Below are 9,778 nucleotides of genomic sequence, written 5' to 3' on the forward strand. Positions count from 1 at the left end.
CAGGTCTGCATGTTGACCACATGGTGTGTGATCAGATTTTTCGGACATGTTGACAATGCTTACATGACCACTAAATGGAAAATCAGTTGGTATTTGTTATGTTTTTGTGTTAGCACAATCTTCATACAAGTAAACAGAAACAGTGTTGTTGCAAACAGAGCCTTCATAAGAAAAAAGGCTTCTTAGTCAAAATACATACCCCTTTTTCGCATTGCGTAAAATATACCCATAAATTCTGGACATCATACTTTTATTTTTTTTCACAACAATGAAACCAAACTTTGGCATATGTTTTAGCAATATATTCACAATAAAACCTATGAGTTTGAAGGCTGCATCTTGTTTTGTTTATTTTTGAGAATTTTTTTGCAAACCCATGCAAATGGCCAGTTTCTGGGGAGAGACTGGGGAGATAATGGCCAGTATAGAAAGAGTTAATTCCATATCATGTAGCTTACCGAAACTACAGGATATACGAGATGCGCATGCCGGAAGTCGCCATATCACGTATGTTTCGGTCGGGCCGTCAAGACGCGTTTTTTGAATGCTCACAAGTAAGTCTCGTTATCCGTCAAATCCGCGCTTTTCTTTTAACGATTTGACTTTGTCAAATTCAATCGTTGAATTACAGACCCTGTAAAGACGGTGCATCGTAATATTTTTTGCGTTGCATATTGTTTTCTCAGCGAAAACCGTGACACGACCGACTTGGTGTCGTGCAGATAGCATGGCGGACTCCGCTGATGAAGAAATATTACTACGCGAGGAGACAGGGGAATGCTCTAAATCGAAATTCGAGGCTGTCACAATACCAATCGATGATTGGAATTTCATGAAAGATCAGAATGCTAGAATTCTAAAAAGACTTGATAAACAGGACAAGAAAAGAAAAAGACTCAGCTCCGCATCGGACTCTGACTCTGAGAGTTCAGATTGCGCGACTCTCGCACGCGGGCAAAAAACAGCCAAAACTAAAAGAACCGATCAGCGTTCTTTTTCCAAAGACGAGACGTCTAGTCTTGTGGAAGATGATTTAGAAATGTTAATCTCCTCTCAGTCTCACACAACGAAGCAGGTTGACACAACCGTGCTTGACGATATTGAACAAGAGTTTGAACCTGACACTGATGTTGGGCCTCCCATCTTAGAAAAACTAGCGAAAGTGCTTGGAACAATGGGAAAAGGAAAAATGGACGATGAAAGAATGAACACGAAGTTTGATAAACACAAAAGACCACAAAATTGTGAGACTCTCATAGTTCCTAGGGTCAATCCAGAAATCTGGAGCGTGTTAGATCACAGCACAAAATCTGCAGATCTAAAACTTCAGCGTACGCAAAAGTGTCTGCTGAAAGCAACTTATGCACTGGCTAACACAGCAGATAAGTGTGTAAAAAGCGAAATGCAACACATGAAAGATCTCGTGAGAGATATCTCAGATGCAGTAAGTCTAAACCTCAAAACTGTCCATGAAATGTCAATGGAACGCAGATCAAAGATTTTGAACTCGCCGACTGTAAACAAAAAGTATCGCAAATTGACGTCAGACGACATTCCCATTACAGAACACCTGTTTGGTGATGATCTCAAATCTGTCCTCACGGCAATCGACTCGACTGCTAAACTGGGAGCTAATTTTGCACTGTCTACGAAAGGTAGAAAGTTTTTCCCCAAGTTTGATTCCCCAAAAAACGGGGGATGGGTGGACAGGCGTCGTGGGACGCAGGGCCAGCGCCAATGGACACCGAGAGCGGGACGTGGCCGAGGTCAGAGATACCGGACCAGGTGGCCACAGAGGACCACAACACAGGCTTTCCAAGCATAACACCAGAGGTGGGTGAAAAACACAATAATTGTGCACCGTGTTTCGAAGCAGGCAGACTGAAATATTTTGTGAAAGAATGGCAACAACTGACCTCTGACCCCTTTATTATTCAAATGATACAAGGAGCAAAAATTCCTATTTCTAACTCGGCCACATTACCTAGTTCTGTGATACCTAAAAATCAGGTACAGGGAAACTTGTGGAATAAAGTTGATCAAGAAATACGGAAACTTTCTGTCATGAAAGTGATTGTTAAGTCAGAACATGAAGAAGGAGAGATTATCTCTCCTATTTTCTTGGTCCAAAAACCTGACGGTTCATACAGAATGATATTGAATCTAAAAGAATTCAACGAGTCTGTGGAGTATGAACATTTTAAAATGGAAAATTTGTCTTCTGCTACAAGTATGATGAAAGAAGGATGTTATATGGCATCTGTTGATCTTCGTCACGCCTATTACTCAGTACCAGTTCATTCAGATTTCAAAAAATTTCTGAAGTTTCAGTGGAGAGGTCAGTTGTATGTTTACACATGTTTTCCGAATGGATTGGCGAACTGTCCAAGATACTTCACTAAACTTCTGAAGCCTGTGTATGCTTTTTTGAGAGCACAAGGTTTTCTCTCTGCCTCCTTTATTGATGATTGTTACCTGCAAGGCCAGTCAATTGAAGAGTGCAAAAAGAACATTCTGTCAACTGTCAACCTTTTTCAGAAGCTGGGGTTTACAATTCATGATGGAAAATCAGTCCTTGTTCCAACTCAAAAACTGAAGTATCTTGGTTTCATCCTCGACTCAAAGAAAATGACTGTTACATTGTCAGAGGATAAGATAAACAAGATCTTCTTCTTCTTCTTCTTCGGCGTTCCAGGATTTTTTTCCTCAGGTCAGACTTCAAGTTTTGTAGCTTGAATAAAGCTAGTGGTCAGGATCAGGGAGTCTTTGGTGCCCCAGAGTTGCTCCTGCAGTGTGGCACCTTGTGGCCAGTGATCTGTTCTGGCTTCCTGGTGGAGCGGGCAGGTCTGCAGGATGTGCTCCGGGGTCTGTGGGCCTGTTTCGCACGGGCAGTTCGGTGTGTGCGACAGACCAAGGCGGTGCATGTGGGCACGCAGTCGACAGTGTCCAGTCCGTAGGCGGAAGAGGATGGTCTGCTGATGGCGCTGTAAGTTGGGCATCTGATCATCAGATGGCAGGCTGTGTTGGGCATTCCAGGTGGTTTGGTAGTGTCTTTTCACCAGGGTTTTGGCTTCACTGTAAGAGACTGTTGGTCTTGTCTGCTCCAGATGGCTGCCAGTCTTGGCCAGTCTGTCCGCTTCCTCGTTCCCTGAGAGGCCACAGTGAGCAGGGATCCACTGGACAGCGACGTTTGTGCTCTGGGAGAGAGTACAAAGAAGACGCTGGGTGTCTCGTTCCAGCTGCTCTTTGGGCGACTGCAGGCTTTGGACGGCGGATCTGCAGTCGGTCAGGAAGACGGCGTGAGAGGGTGGGTGTTCGCTGACCAGGCTAGCTGCTTCTCTGAGAGCGGTGAGTTCTGCCCGGTAGTTGGATGACAGCTCTCCGGCAGGCAGGGATCTTGAAAGGGTGTGTCCGTCTGGGTAGCGTACCAGGATCCCGCTTCCTCCGTTTTTGATGGCACCATCTGAGGACCCGTCAGTGTAGATGTGAGTCCATACTGAGGCGTTGTAGTCCTGGTGCATCATCTCCAGCGTGAGGTTCTTGAGGACTGCGTCCTGCTGCTCTCTCTTGCTGGTCACTCCTGGCATGTCAGTAACAAAGAGCACCTTGCTGAGCTGGCTGTTCCACTCTTCAGCGTCTTGGAGGGGCTCTTGTTCTTCAGGGGTGCGTGGTAGGAAGCTGGTTTGGGTTCTCTCTAGCTGCTTGGCCAGATGGTTGAAACTGCTTCTTTTCAGCCTGTTCTTCGTCAGCTGTTGGGTGTGCTGGTGTGCTGGGTGAGAGGGGAGTCGTTGCAGCTTCTCGTACTGCACGATGACCTTCTCTTCTCGTCGGTGGTCCAGGGAAGGGAGTCTGGTGGTGGCTTCAAGGGCGTGTATGGGCGTAGTTTTCAGTCCCCCTGTGATGATGCGCATGCTTGCGTTCTGCACTTTGTTGAGCCGGCTGGTGTTGCTCTTCGCAGCTGTGGCCCAGGCTGCAGCTCCATACTCCATCACAGGGCGGACGTGTCCCGTATACACCTGTCTGAGGATGTTGCTGCTGGCTCCCCACTTTGTGCCAGCCAGTTTCTTCATGATGGAGAGTCTTCTCGTAGCCCTCTTCTCCGCCTCTTTGATGTGTGGGTTCCAGGTGAGCTTCTTGTCTAGCTTGATACCTAGGTAGGTAGGGGTGTCTTCCTGTGGTATTGCCTGGTTGTTGATGGTCAGTTGGAGGGTCTCTTTGGAGTTGGAGAGGGAGAAGCAGGTGGCTACGGTCTTGAGGCTGTTCACGGTGACACACCAGTCTGTCGCCCACTTAGAGGTGATGTTGAGGGCCTCCTGCATCCGGACTTTGGCGGTTGCGGTGGACTCGGCAGCGCTCCACATCGCAAGGTCATCGGCGTGTAGGGCTTTGGAGATGTGTCTGGACAGGCTGTTGGTGATGTCGTTGATGAAGACGACGAAGAGGGTGGGGGATATTACTCCTCCCTGGGGGACTCCTTCCCTGATCTTCACAGCGTAGCTCAGGTTGCCGTCAAGCTTGACTCTCGCGGTTCTGTGGCACAGGAAGCTCTTGATCCAGTTGAACATTCGTCCAGCGATTCCTGCCGTCAATAGCTTCAGGAGGAGGCCTTCCTTCCACACCTTGTCGAAGGCCTTGGAGAGGTCAATGAAGGTGGCAATGACTTTCTTCTTCTCCTGGAAGGCATTCTCTATTGATTGGGTGAGGTAGATCAGCTGGTCTTCAGTACTCCTGTTCTTCCTGAAGGCAGACTGTTCATTGGTGATCAGGTTGTTGGTTTCCAGGTGCCACATCAGCCTCTTGTTGATCATGCGCTCGAGGGTCTTGCCGAGGCAGCTGAGTAGACTGATTGGTCTGTAGCTTGTCTTTTGCTTGCGGTTCTTGTCCTTCTTCAGGATGGGTATGATGATGGCCTCTTTCCATGCTGAGGGGAAGACGCCGGATCTCCACGACTGGTTCAAGAGCTCAAGGAGCTTAGTTCTGGCAGCAGGCCCGAGGTGCTTGATCATCTCGTTGCAGACTCCATCCTTTCCGGGCGCTTTCTTGCACTTGAGTCTTTTGATCGCATCGACGAGCTCTGCCATGGTAAGATCTGAGGTCATTGGTGGGGCTGCGTTTCTCTGCTGTCGGAGTCTGGTTTCAAGTTGTTCTGCAACTTCCTTCTTTCTTTGGGGTGGGACTTTGATGGTGCTCTCGGTCTCAAAGACGTCGGCAAGGAGATTTGCTGCTCTTTTTCCAGTGTGGAAGGTTCCGCTGTCTTCTAGTACTGTAGGTCCCCGCGTGGCCATGCTGTCTTCGTTTAGAATTTTGGTGAGACGCCAGAGTTTCCCTGTGTCTGAATCGAGGCCAATGGTGGAGGTGATTTCCTGCCAGCTTTGTTGCAGTTCTTGTGTCTTGGTCTTGTTGAAATCCTCCTTCAGTTGGTTGTGCATGGTCGTTGTTTCAGCGGATGGGGACTGCTCCATGCTTTCTCTGGCTTCTGAAAGTCGCTGGTGCAGGCAGGCCAGCCTTTGACTCCAGTAAGGTTTGTAGTCCTTCCTGAAGCCACGGGGGATGGACTTCCTGGCAGCCGCTAGGATGGTCTGTGTCAGCTCTTTTACGTTGTGGTTGATGTCCTCCGTGAAGGTGATGTTGTGAAGGCTTTCTGCGTGGAGCTGGTACTTGGTCCATTTGGCTTTCTTGAAGTTCCAGCTGGCTTTCTTTCTGTGGTACTCCAGGATGGTCTGCATGTCAGCAATGGAGAGGGTGATGGGTAAGTGGTCACTTCCTCCCAGTTGGTCGTTGACAGTTCTGGTGGTCCTTTTTTCTACCTCTTCTGTGGCTATGGCAAGGTCAGGGGTTGAGCTTTTCTTCCAAGCTCTGGAGTAGTAGGATGGCTTGTCATCTGGCTGGTTGATAAGGATGAGCTGGTTGTCGGTCATCCAGTCCTGTATGTCTTCTCCTCTTGCGTCAGTACTGTCGTAGCCCCATGCTGGGGAGTGGCCGTTGAAGTCGCCAACGATGAGATGTTTGTCGTTTGGGAGCTGGATGGTGTGGAGGTCCAGCTTGGTGGTAGGTGGGCTATAGACGTTGGTGATGGAGAGTTCTTCTCCCTGCAGGAAGGTCTTGATGGTGATGTACTCAAGGTCGCCGTCTGCCGTCTGTGCCGTCATAGCTGCCGGGATGTTGTGTCGGACTAGGGTGAGAACTCCACCCTTGTGTCCGGTCGGCCGGTCCCGTCGGAAGGTGTCATAACCTCTGACGAAGAATCTGCGGTCTTCTTTCAGGTGGGTCTCCTGGATGCAGATAATGTCGATGTTGTTGTCTCTCAGAAAAGCCTGTAGCTCTGGTTTCTTTCTCTGGACGCCTTCTGCATTCCACTGCACAACCCTGATGGCTGTCGCTGGATGTTGAGTTCGACCAGTCACTCTACTCTGTCTTCCCCTGGTTCCCGAGTCAACAGAGCCGCCAGTCGCTGAGGTGGACCCCCTTGAGGCTGAGGGTCCGGCACCGTTCCCGCCTGGCAAAGGTCCACGGGAACGACACCATATCGAAATATCTGTCTGAATCTGAGGCATAATCCATAGTGGTGGCGTGCGAGCTCGTCTCCCAAGAACTTAGTTTAGGTTCCCACACTGTGTCCGGAAACACAGTCAGCATCGCTCCGACTTCGTTGGGGGGTGGTTTGAATTCGGAGTGTCCTTCTCCTAGACTGGTTGCCTGCCATGGCTGATGAGTCCGGTCTGCCCATGGTTTGAATTCAGAGTGTCCCTCTCCTAGACCGGTTGCCTGCCATGGCTGATGAGTCCGGTCTGCCCATGGTTTTATTTACATGAGTATCCTTCTCATGCCCCTTATGACTCGAGGAGAGTTTGCTGATATTAGTCTGACCTCTCTCCGTTGACCTGTCCAGCATGCGAGACGCTACCAGAAGTTTTGACACTCCCGCTGGCATAGCTCTCGGGGTCATAGAAGTACTCAAGCTCCCACACCTCGTCAAGGAATCAGCCGTGTGTGGAGTAAACAAGATCAAATCAGCTTGTCTTGGTTTAATGCAGAAGAAAGTTTTTTTCTGTACGAGAACTGGCACAGGTGATTGGAAAGCTTGTGGCAGCTTTCCCAGGGGTAAAATGGGGACCACTCCACTATAGACAGCTTGAGAGGTTGAAGACCAAAGCTTTGAAAGTGAATGCTGGCAATTTTGATGCCATTATGAGTATGACAAAGAAAGCAAAGAGAGATCTTGAATGGTGGATTGCCAATGTGACCACAAGCTATTACCCACTCAAAGTGAAACCGCCTTCCCTGGAAATGAAAACTGACGCTTCTACATCTGGTGGATGGGGAGCAGTTTGTGATACAAAATCAACTGGGGGAAGGTGGAATGAGCAAGAAAAAGACATGCACATAAATGCACTTGAACTGTTAGCCATTAAATATGGACTGCGGTGCTTTGAAAAAGACGTCACTGGTAGACATATAAAACTCATGTGTGACAATGTGTGTGCTGTAACCTATGTCAAGAATATGGGTGGTTCTCGCTCAAGAGAGTGTAATGAAATAGCAAAGCAGATTTGGATCTGGTGCAGAAACAGAGATATAGAGTTGACAATAACCTATATTCCTGGAAAACTGAACATTGAGGCTGATAGAAAATCAAGACAATTCAATGACAGAACAGAATGGATGTTAAACCCAAAAATCTTTGAAAAGCTGTTTTTGAAGTTTTCACAGCCTCATATTGATTTGTTTGCATCTAGGCTAAATTGCCAAATCAAACCATTTATTTCTTGGGGCCCAGATCCAGACTCCATTGCTGTGGATGCTTTTACTGTAAACTGGAGCGTGTGGGATAATGTTTATGCATTTCCCCCTTTCAGTTTGATCCAGAAAACTCTCCGCAAACTGGAAGCAGACCAAGCCGAGGGTATGTTCATCATTCCCCACTGGCCAACAGCAGTGTGGTTTCCCCAAATGCTGAATCTTCTGATACAGCAGCCTGTTCGCTTACCTCAGGGAAAGACAACTCTGCAACTGCCGCACTCAGAGGCAGCCCATCCTCTTCATCACAAACTGCAACTACTCGCAGTTCAATTATCAGGCAAGCCGTCCAAGCACAAGGATTTCATGGCAGAACATGTGACATTGTGTGTGCATCGTGGAGAGAGTCAACGAAAAGACAATATGCATCATATCTTGCGCGCTGGCAATTGTTTTGTTCTACAAGAAACAGTAATCCCTTTCATCCAACTGTAGGATTGGTACTGACTTTCCTCACTGAACTTTTTGAAGAGGGGCTTGGCTACAGTGCCATCAATACTGCACGTAGTGCAATTTCTACTGTCATGCATTATGACCAAGAAAGGTCGATAGGTACGCACCCAAAGGTGACAAGGTTCATGAAGGGTGTATTTGAAATGAGAACACCTTTACCAAGATACAAGGCAACATGGGATGTGTCAGTGTTATTAGAACATTTCAAAAGGAAAGAACACAATTCAAAATTGTCTTTGAAAGAGTTGACAAAGAAACTTTGTGCTCTGCTTTTGATAACAACTGCGCAGAGGGTCCAAACCATTCATTTTGTTAAGCTTAGCTGTCTTCAGTTTCATGAGACAGGATGCACTATTCAGGTGGTTGACAAGTTAAAGCATACAAGACCTGGACATCACCAACAAGCCCTCGAATTACACAAATACACAGATCTAAAATTGTGTGTTGTAAACTGTTTACTTGAATATATCAAGCGTACAACAGAGTTGAGGAAAAACAATGACCAACTGTTGCTTTGTTACGTACGGCCGTTTGGGCCTGCAAGTAAAGACACTGTTTCAAGGTGGTTGAAAGATGTCCTCGCTGACGCTGATATTTGTAAATTCACGTCACACAGTTTCAGGGGAGCGTCAGCATCTGCTATGTTGAATAGTGGTTTTTCTATTGATGACATTTTAAAGTCGGCTGGATGGTCAAATGCGAAAACTTTCTTCAAATTTTATAAGCGACCTGTAGAAAATGAGCAGCAAACTAGGCGAGGAGAAAAGAATTCTCTTTTGAATTATTTCGCTTACAAGAAAAACTGAACTTATTGGTTGTGTTAACTCAGTGAAGCTGAAATCCAAACGATGGTAGATAACCTTTGGATGTTTGTGGTTTGAAATGCAAGTGAAATGCTATGCATAGATCATGTTTGGTAATGGTATGGATATACCAGTTGCCAATATTAATCATGTTTGGTTGTGACTAGATCTAGTAAGTCATTGAGAGAAGGAAAACAAGATGTTTTTCAAAACTTTTTATTTGGTTGAATTGTTTCCAAGTATTCTAGTGATTTAATCAAGTGGTATCTTGAAAAACTAAATGTTCTGTCACATTTGTTTGAAAAATTATTTTGTCTGAATCAGACATATTTGTTATGTTGCCGGTGAGCTCTTGAAGAACATGTTTAAAGAAAATAAACATTAACTCACGCAGGGCGACAACTCATATGATGTGTTAACAATTGTATGTGTGAACAATCAATGCTATTTTGTGAAACCAACTTTGAAATCTCGTATATCCTGTAGTTTCGGTAAGCTACATGATATGGAATTACAAACATAAACGAGAACTTACCCAGTAAGTCGAAGTTTGTGTAGAATTCCATGAGTGTAGTTTATAGAAACGGAGGGATATATGCCCTCCCGTACAGCTATTATGCCCTTCCCAATTAACTGGTTTGCAGATAATGCAAAATAGTGTCAGCAGTATAGATCTGCTAAGGGAGACAATTACTTTTCAAGAAAAAACATTTAATTGTTTTGGT

At 46.4% G+C, this 9,778-nt stretch overlaps 1 long non-coding RNA gene across 1 annotated transcript; it reads left to right on the plus strand.

Annotated features, from left to right (window-relative positions):
• Positions 1-434: 434 nt before the first annotated feature.
• LOC138963072 (uncharacterized) lies at positions 435-9,459 on the plus strand. The gene is made up of 2 exons (XR_011454703.1): positions 435-1,833; positions 7,857-9,459. It is a non-coding gene; the product is annotated as an uncharacterized lncRNA (long non-coding RNA).
• The last annotated feature ends 319 nt before the right edge of the window (positions 9,460-9,778 follow it).

The sequence above is a fragment of the Littorina saxatilis genome, linkage group LG3, assembly GCF_037325665.1.
Source record: "Littorina saxatilis isolate snail1 linkage group LG3, US_GU_Lsax_2.0, whole genome shotgun sequence".
NCBI lineage: Eukaryota > Metazoa > Mollusca > Gastropoda > Littorinimorpha > Littorinidae > Littorina > Littorina saxatilis.